Source organism: Microtus ochrogaster, linkage group LG5 (assembly GCF_000317375.1).
Source record: "Microtus ochrogaster isolate Prairie Vole_2 linkage group LG5, MicOch1.0, whole genome shotgun sequence".
Lineage (NCBI taxonomy): Eukaryota > Metazoa > Chordata > Mammalia > Rodentia > Cricetidae > Microtus > Microtus ochrogaster.
The window spans coordinates 23039926-23050502 of NC_022031.1; positions in this window are offsets into that span (position 1 = coordinate 23039926).

Here is a 10577-nt window from a genome sequence, read left to right on the forward strand (position 1 = left end):
GAGAAAGACTGAATGAAGAAGGCCAGAGCCAAGTGAAAAGGGCAGCTGAAGGGTTTCTGACAAGCTGGTTTCATTATCACAGTTATTTCCTTGTAGGCATTCATTAAAATGTCAGCTGTGTGAAGGAGGACCAATATGTTCCTCCTCTGATTTCATCTGGGACTTTCTCCCCAGACTCCCCAGCAAATAAAGCCTATGTTTAGGTATTAGTCTCTGTGGTCTTTTGGTTCACGCTTGTCCATGGCCATGAACATCACTAAAATATAGTTTCAGATGTCTCCACTCCTGGAATTACAGGGCATAAAGAACAAGGTATTTTCCACAAAATCTGGCAGGAATCTCCAGATGCTGCTACAGAACTAAAATGTTTAATTTTCCCTGAAGCTGTAGTGTTGGAGTGTGAAAAGTTGCATTTGTTATTTAAAGTCAGATTTGAACTCTTTCTGTTGCAAGGAGAGCTGCTTGTTAGTCCCGGACACCCTGCTAGTTTAGCCCCAAAATAACCCCACAGAAACTGTATTAATTACATCACTGTTTGGCCCATTAGTTCTAGGTCTAATTCTTACTAATTCTGGCTAATTCTTACATCTTAATTTACCCCATTTCTGTTCATCTGTGTATTGCCACATGGCAGTGGCTTACCAGGAAAGATTCAGCATGTCTGACTCTGGTGCCACTCCATAGTGTCTCCTCTCCTATTCCACCCTTCTTCCTCCCAGCATTCAGTTCTGTCTTCCCAGCCTACCTAAGTTCTACCCTATCAACTAGGCCAAGGCAGTTTCTTTATTAACCAATGAAAGCAACGTAAAGACAAGAAGGACCTTCTGTACCACTCTTTTTACTCTTTGTGGTTGGAAAGCCTCTGCAACTGTTTATGGACTTTGTTTCCTGAACACAAGTTTTGTTTCTAGTTTATCTGATGTCAAATAGATATCTAGAGATTTATTATGAACTAGTATTTTCTCAGATGCAGTGATAAACATTACCTTTGTTTTTGATGAATAAGTATAAAAATAAACACAGGAGGAACAAAAGGTTTAAATGGAAGCAGAGCCTTGGACCTTTCATGGATGGCCTGGCACTGATTATCTGCTTGGATGTGGACAAAGTTAACTCTCAGACTGAAGTGAGCCCTACTTTTCTAACAAATAGCACCCTGTCATTTGTCAATTGTTAAATATATCTGTCAACCCAAGGCCAGAATGATGAAAAGTGCTGATCTTAGCTTAGTTTCTATTTTCTCCCTGTTAGTTTCCTATTATTGAGAAGGAAAATGATTGAATGAGATCTATTCAGAGAACATGTAGGCATCTGCCATGTAGGCACCAGCAGGTAGGTGGCTCCCAGGTTACTGCACTTTTGAGCAATGAAGAGTGTTGGAATTGATGCTACTTCTCATTTCTTCCCTGCCTTTAAGATATTGCAATAAGACACCAGAACCTCAAAGAACTGCTATTTTAATTTGTTACATCTAAGTATCCATGCATCTATGTATGTATGGACCCTTCCCTATCTATCTATCTATCTATCTATCTATCTATCTATCTATCTATCTATCTATCTATCTATCTATCTATCTTCTATCTATCTATATCATCTATGTATCAATTTGTATGTGTGTGTGTGTGTATACAAAAAGACCCATGTGGAAGTCAAATACAACTTGCAGAAATCATTTCTCCCCTTTTACAGCGTAGGTTGGAACTCAGGATATCAGGCTTTATGGCAAGTGCTATTTCCTGCCAAACCATCACATAGCCCATCCTTACCAGACCATCTGAGATCAACTCAGGCCTCCCACTGACAATGTCTGACTGACCTCTGCTTGCCTGCCTGTTAAAATGCATACCAATTTCTATTGACTTCATGTCTGTTAGAAATCTTCTCAGTCTAGGCATTACTTCCATAACCCAGGGATTTAGCTCAGTATTATCCTTACTTTTAGTCCTTTTTAATTTTTTTGCTATAGCATTTTTTAGAATGTTCTATGGTAAGTTATTATCAAGTGTCTCTTGCTGAATTTAATAGACTTTTATTTCCATTTTCCCCTTGAATGTTTGTGGCCTCTCTATCAATAAGGAGTTAACTATGGATTTCTTAGCATCACTTTATTTAAAGAGAGTTGCTTGCTTATTTATTTATATATTTTCTTATTCATCTGCAAAAGGAGCCAGAGTAATTAGGCCATCTGTCATCTTATTTAGCAAACTTTAATTTGAAAATTTTTGAGTTAACAGCACAATTTGCTTTTAAAAAGGTAAAAATATCTCTTCCAGCATTTTAAAGTGACACTTTAAGTGACTTTGTTAGTAAAGCCTGAAAACTGCTTCTCATATTTATATTTAAGGTATGTTTTTCAGTACCTGACCTCTTATGTGCTACTGTGATATACTTTGGATACAGGAGACAAGGTAAAGTCATCATTATACAGCAGGGAGGACATGTGCTTTGGAGGCTTTTAGGTCTGAATTCCAATCTACTGTAACCTCTGAGATTAGGCAGGCAAAGAAACTAGTTTTACAGGTTCTCATCATTAAAGAATAAATATTACACATAAAAGTTTTGGAAAACGCTTGGAAGACAGTGAGCTCTCCATTGAATTTGTGTTTTTTCCCCCCTCTGGTGGCTTCTAGGTTGTTCAGTCCCCGAAGGCATGGAATCTTATGCAGTGATTGTGAGAAAAGATCATAGGACTATGGAAAGGGCATCTTCCTACACATACATAGACCTACGTATGTGAAACATTTGACACTCTGGGTACTATGTGGGTGATTCAGATGTTAGCCCATTCTCATATGTTGGGGTGATGCCTAAAGACCACAGAAGGGGAACTATTAGATTGTGGGTCACCTAAAAGGAGACTAATGGGACCTAAGAAAGGAAGCATATGGCTTCTCTTCCCCTAGAGCCCCCAAATGACTATACGAAATTTAATTTTATACTTGTAAAAAAGAGGTAGGAAAAAAAAAAGAAAAGAAATTTAATTCTAGAGTAAAAGAACCTGGATCATTCCACAAAGTCCATTTTCTTGTAAATTTCTGTAGAAGGGATTTCTAGGTCTAGGCAATGTATATGATTGTCTGAAATACAAATGTCTATGTAGTAACTGGTTATTTACTCAACAAATATAATGTTTTTAGAGGATGTATTCCAGTGCCAGGCCCTATCAAAGTGTAACAATTAGTAAACACAGCTTCTAATGGCATGCAGCTTATAATTTATTAGAGAGAAAAACAAATAATCACACAAATAAAGGCAGATGTGAAATCTGGTAAGAGCACACGTGAGATACATTATGAAGTTTGCAATAAGGTTTAAAGCACTCAAGACATGGCAAAGGAGCCAGTGGTCAGGAGCCTCTTGAAGATATTACATGAATGATATTAGCTTTGACAAAGGGAAGATGAAAGGGCAGGAACAAGGCCATGTTGATGGAGATGGGTGAGTACCAGCATCCATATGGATATATAGACAAGCTCAAAAAATTATGGTCTTAATAGATTGTTGCTATCAGAGGTGCAACATTACAGGGAAAGGGTGAAAGCAATGGCTCTAAAGCCAGGATTTGAACCCACTGTATGACTTCCCATCTATGGGACATTGAGCACACCCCTCACTCTTTCTGAAAACTTTTCATATTGCATTTTATAAATGGGTTGCACAAATACTTCCTCATAGATATTTCATCTAGACAAAATCATCTATAAATATAAAGTCCTAGGACAGTCTCAGAAACACAGCAACTGCTATGTGCTCCCACTTTATTATTTTACCTTTTTTCTTAAGGGGCATAGCAGTCTTGTCTTGTTTTATGGGTGTTCAGAGGAAGGCAGAGTCTTACTTCAAAATGATTTGGCTCAAAAGACTAATGCCATTTATGAGCTGATCAAAGGAACATGAGAGAACTGAATATGAACCTCATGACACTTCCTAGGGAGGGCAGCATGAGCACCCAGCCACCCCTGATGGCACAATGTGTGCAGAGCTATGGAATTACCTAGGGAAAAAAAACTGAGTTGAGGTTTGACATCTGCCAGTACAGGCTGCACAGTTCACTTTCCCCGTGAGCATCAGGGAAGAATGTCTGGGTTTTCTTATCAGCTTGGCTAGATGGGGAGTGAGAGAGGGTGAGTTGGAGATGGGTAACCAGCAAAAGCAGCCAACTACCTTAATGTTCTAAGAATGGTGGTGATGACAGATCTGGCTCAAATTTTCTCTCTCCTCGGTAACCTTTTTTTTTGCCTTTGCCTTTCATAGTTTCTTTTTAAAGATGGAGGACTTTTTAGTTCCAAACAACCAAGTGCTTATATTGTCTTGATTCCACAGACCATGTAACCAGGTGCATTTTGTCTATATAAAATTCAGTTTTGGTAATTCACATTGCCTAAGTGAACTCTATCCCAGTAGAGATACAGTTTTTTTTTAATCAAACATTGGCAATCTATCCAACACTGACTGAGGTTTCTTCTACAGGCTTTTTACACACTGACCAATTTTTATATTTGTATTTGACATTATTTTTTAAAATGAACCAAATAACAGGTGTCCCTTAACAAGATGAGGTATAATTCAATTAATAGTTAATATTTCAATATTCTTTTTCTCGCTTTTTCTATTCTCTTATCTATTAGCCTAACATAGACTAAAGCCATTGAATTTAAAAATGTAAAACACTTTGTAGGAAGGGGCGTCTAGGTTCTCTTTTGTTTGCCTGTTCAGGATCCTTTAGTGCCCCTTCCCATGTGACACCGGTTTGCTGGTCTGAAACACTAAGTAAGCTGTTTATTCCTCTCCACATTCAAACAACGGGAACATTCTTTGACTTCATTCTAATGTTGGATTACATAACTGTGAATGTAGCATATGTTACATTGTGTTTTTTTTTTTTTTTTTTTTAGAAAAGGGTTTCTCCGTAGCTTTTGGTTCCTGTCCTGGAACTAGCTCTTGTAGACCAGGCTGGCCTCGAACTCACAGAGATCCACCTGCCTCTGCCTCCCGAGTGCTGGGATTAAAGGCGTGCGCCGCCACTGCCATGCCTCATATGTTACATTGTGATAAGTGGAATTTATCTTTTAAATTTATGAGTAGGACTGAACTCCATATCTCACCTTGTTCTACATATTTCCTGTTCCTGATTTCCTTAGCAAACAGGAAGGCTCCATCGCCAAATTCTCAGTGGATGAATTGTGCAAAGCCCGTCATTCTCTCACTTTGCCCTTTTTGCTGAAACTGCTGTCAAAACTTCTCAATCATTTTTTTCTATTTTAATTCACAGTTTAATCAAAGTAATACATTCACATGCTTAAAACACTGAGGGTTATGGTAGAATCTATGACAGAACGCGGCAGCTCCCACCTGCTTCCCAGCCTCACTATTTCCCTCTCTTCCATTTCCAATGTCAACATTCACAACTCCAAACAGTAGGTTTGGGCTAATATTTTTCAGTTACCAACTTCAGACGTTATTTGTGAGCCTGCACGGAGGATTGTCTCATTCATACTATCTCTAATTCCCCCTTTTCCCAAACCTCAAACTAAATTTAGTTATCTCACTGGCTGACTCCAAAGGCTTGGTCCTTCAGCGTAGGCCAGTCTTTTCTCTTCTTCCAGACAGGACAAATCTCTTGTGCCTTGTCTTGAGAGATGAGAGCATTCATACTCACAGATATCCAATTGCCTTTCACCGACTATATCTTTCTCCCTGGTAGCAATTTTGACAAAGTGAAAGGCAATAACGTTACAGTTCTCGTCACTTGTAACAGATCATTTTCTCTAAATTATAGTTAGCTCTAAAATTAAAACAAATGAACATTACCTATTATTAACTCATAGACACATATTTGCAGAGCAAAATTCGGCCTCCCCCCCACACGACTTTTTTTAAATTTTGGGTCTGGGAGACAGTAACCCAGGCTGACTTCAAACTTCCTTGCACTCCTGTCTCCGGTTCTTCCTGCTTCTACAGTGTTTCCCATATCATGATGTCTCATTTATACAATTTTGCTTTTATTTGCATTGCTTCATGCCCCCCAATAGTGTGCTAGTTTCTAACTGTTTACCAGCTTAAGGGTCTCCTTGCTCATCCTGAGCCTTCAGTCCTGCAAGATCACCTCCCTAAGGTGCAGCTCCTTTCACACCAGAGCTGCTTCAAATCCTTCCCTCAATGAGTTCAAAACTCTTGTCAGATTGCAATGGGTCTTAAAATCTTCACAAATCGCATACCTACATCTCTGCTTCAAGGTATTGCACCCATCATTTTCTTCTCTCTTTTCTTCTCTATTAAATCCCTCCAGTCCAGGTCTTATCCTTTGCTGATAACTGGCAAAAGTTTTTTGAGACAGGGTTTCTCTGTGTTTTTGGAGCCTGTCCTGGAACTAGCTCTTGTAGACCAGGCTGACCTCGAACTCACAGAGATCCACCTGCCTGTGACTCCCGAGTGCTGGGATTAAAGGCGTGCGCCGCCACTGCCATGCCTCATATGTTACATTGTGATAAGTGGAATTTATCTTTTAAATTTATGAGTAGGACTGAACTCCATATCTCACCTTGTTCTACATATTTCCTGTTCCTGATTTCCTTAGCAAACAGGAAGGCTCCATCGCCAAATTCTCAGTGGATGAATTGTGCAAAGCCCGTCATTCTCTCACTTTGCCCTTTTTGCTGAAACTGCTGTCAAAACTTCTCAATCATTTTTTTCTATTTTAATTCACAGTTTAATCAAAGTAGTACACTCACATGCTTAAAACACTGAGGGTTATGGTAGAATCTAAGACAGAACGCGGCTGGAAAAAGTTTCCCTAAAGGATCAGATCAAAGGTGTTCATTCCATGCAGTCTTGTCTGACACTCCTGTGTTATAATCTTGTCTTATACCATTTTTACTTTTGTACCTACTTAGTCGTCTTCTTAGACTGTGTCTGTCGGGGGATCTGGAATTTACTCCCTGATTCAGCAGACTGAACAGCATTCACACTCAATTATTTTAGAAAGAATTTGTTGACTTGAACATATTTTGATTTTTCCCTATGCTGATAAGAATGTTGGTATGACCAGGGAGTTTTTTTGTGTACTCGTCTGTTTGGAAGTCTGGAAACTCAGGGAGAATTGGAAAACAGATCTTTTGGTTTGTAAATAACTGGCTCTTACTGGAAGGAAACATTATACAAGTGCAAAATACTTTATCTTTAGGAAGTGATTAAGTATCTCTTCTGTTGTTGCCTCTAGAAAGATGTAGCACTCTGGAAGTCATGCCAGACAACTTCCTTTATACTTGGATGACTAGTAAATGCTGCACAAGACAGTGGCAGGTATTTCTTCTCTGCATTCAATTTTTTTCTTGGTTCAGATGCAGCCAGTCTGGGATTTCATTTTGTTTCACAGATGTGAGCATAATGACTCTCAGCTTTCAGCAATATGCACTCTGTCTGTGACAGTTCGTCTGCAGGTGGGTAGCCCTGCCATGTCCCAGATGAATCTTCACGACCCAGCTTCTGGACCTCTTTCTAACACGAGCCTTCCTCTTTTTATCTTGTATAAATGTGAGCAATTTTGCCAACCCTTTTATCATTGGATTTTCTTTTCAGAAACTATTATTCTAGAGAGTCTGTTATTTTTCAAAAATATACATCTTTTATTTCAGTTTTCTAAACCTTATTTCCATAGCATAAGAATAGCAGCTGGTCTGAGATATAATGAACTTACTAGTAATTTTGTGGCTAGACTGTATAACTAGAATTCATACCTCATGTTGTGGCTATTTGGGTTTCTGTCTAACTATGAATTGAATCAAATGATGAAAACGAAGTCCTTGCCATACAAAGAAAGATGCTAATCAGTTTACTATTTGTGTTCCTGGTGCACTTGTCCTAAGGATTGGAAGTTTCCTACTTGGCTCCCATGTATAAAGCATTCTCCTCTGTAACTCAGAACCTTTAGTGAAATGCGGAGCAGTTGCAGAGGGAGACACTGGACTGTGCTGGATACTGTGGTGTGCTCACAACACATTCTCCCGGGATTCTCGGTGCACTACAACTCCTCTGACTGCTCCAGCATGCTGCGTACATTATTAGCTAGATACTGTTGATCAAGTTGGGAAATGGTAGTACTATTTTTTATCTACTTTGTCTTGTTATTGGGAAGATTAAGTGAGTTCACATAAATTGCTTTAGAAGGATGTTTGATACAGGCAAGGACTGCCACTGACTTTTCAATTTGTGTTAGGGTTGGTTCTCTAAGTAACTTGATTCACGAAGAGCAATTTCTTCCTTTATCATTGGTGTTTAGAACTGCTATGATGTGAAAGACAGAAGCCTGGCAATACTAACAGTGTAGTTGTGTCTGAGCCAAAGGCCTGTGACCCAAAGGGGATACTAGTTTACGTCCTAGTCTAAAGCTAAATGCCCTGAACCCAGGTATGTCGATGTCTGAAGGAAGGCCAAATTATGTTCTGGTTCAGGAAAGGACAAGTTCACCTTGCTCCTCCTTTTGGTTCTGATGGACTTTGGACAGATTGAATTTGCCCACCCACATCTCTATAGATGGATCACCTCTATTCAGTTTATTGATTCAAATGCTAATCTCTGCCGGAAACAGCCTCACAGAAATGGTGTGTTATCAACACTCTAGGTACCTAGTTGAGACATAAAAGAAACCAAAACACAATAAAATCACTTTTATTATTTATTATTATTTGAAAGTGGAGGTGAAATTCTCTTGTGTTGATATGACAGCAAAACCCGCTGCATTTTTCTATGTCCATTCATTCATTTGGCATAATTTATTATTTTGCTTTTTCTGCTTGTATTATTAGTTTCATTTTAAAGACTGTGTGATTTCTCTTGTCTACTGTAGACACAGATGAAATACATGAATGCATTTTAATGTCCATGCACCCCATATGTCTGGGCCCTACTTCTTCTCTCCCTCCCTCCCTTTCATTTCTGCTCACATGCCTTCTTGTTGCTCCTCTTTTTGCTTGCAGCTTCCTGGGTTCCCTACTTCCCGATTCTCTGACCAGGAGCTGAGTTCTCTGGAACTGAGTCATGGGCAGGTCTGTTACTCAGTGGCACTGGAAAGGAGACGAAGCAGAGAGATATTATTCCCACATCGATTTTTACATATTAATATTCTCTCTGCTTGGGGAAGAAATGCTAACCTGCTAGATTGCCATTTTGAAATTCATAATGAAGAGAAATTAGGTATCCCAGAGAGAATGTTAGCAGCAGATCCAACCGAAACTGTAGTTAGATTTACAAGAACTCAGAAAACTAACTCTAGGCTGTCAAATCCAGATCAGCGTGTTTTACTTAATAAATGGGGGTGATTAGGAAAAAAAAAATCCTACTATCATATAAAATGGGCATTAATTTTAATTTTACCCCTTAAGTTCACTCTTGAGGCATGAGGAGATTTGTGTATGTATTTATCAGTTTTGTCACTCTTCACTGAGAATGAGCCCTGGGTTGTCTTTATAAAGTATGGTCCTTCCTAGTAGAGTGTGTAAGTCATCTGAGTTATCACACCCAGAAACTGGAAGACAAGAGCACAGCTGAAGTGCTGGCAGTGAGCTTATGTAGTCAGGACTAGGACAGACAGGACACACACACATGCTTTTGGGTAGAGGGTTAATGCCTACTAGAAAGAAAAGCAAAGACGTGCAATTCTCTATGGTTTTAAAGTTTCTTTATCATCTGCATGGTGGGGACCCAGATTCCTTAGCCTCAGTCTCCTCAGAGGAGCACTGATATTCCTCCTAGAATACATTGAAGCTACAAACGTTGTTGTGCTGTTTCTACATGACCCTAAGGAGAGGCAAGCAGGTTAGTATGCATTGCTCTTTGGTTGAGAGCAAGATCCTAGAAATTGACCTGATACCATCATCATGTTCAGACTATTATATTCCAAGGCACACTGCTTTTGTAGGTACCATGATAAACAGAGCTCAAAGATGGCCCTGAGTTCTTTAACTTCTGATCTGTCCTCTGTTTGAAGTCTCTTTGTGACTTTTCCATTGCTGCTATGAAACACCAAGGTCAACTTAAGGAAGACTTACGATGACTATGGTTTCAAAAGGATGAAAATTGACCATGTAAGTTTGGAAGTTTGTCAGCAAGAGACAGGCATGGCAGAGAGAGCAAGAACTGAACCATCATATCTTTCTCACAAACACAGAGAGGGAAATGGCAGTAGCTCAGAGCTACATAGTCTCAAAGCCTTCCTCCAGTGAAATAATTCCTGAGGCAAGACCATACCACCTAGACCTCAAACAATCCCTGGAAGCAAATGTTCAAACCCTGAGCTTATTGCAAACAATTCTCCTTCAAGTCACCACACCCAGATCTCAACCAATCATCTGGTGAGTCTCAGAAGAGATTTTGTAGATGGAATTTCCCAAATTATTTGACTGTAAGTCAGGAAGATTGCTCTGGGTGGGCCACACTTGATCTGGTTGGTTCCTAAAAGGTACAGGTTTTTTCCTCACAAAACTGTGTGAGGGATTCAATACAAAGGAAGTTCTTTGTTACTATATTTGAAGGTGGAAGGCATATTTGAGAAGTGGAAGCTGACACTTGGAGTTAAA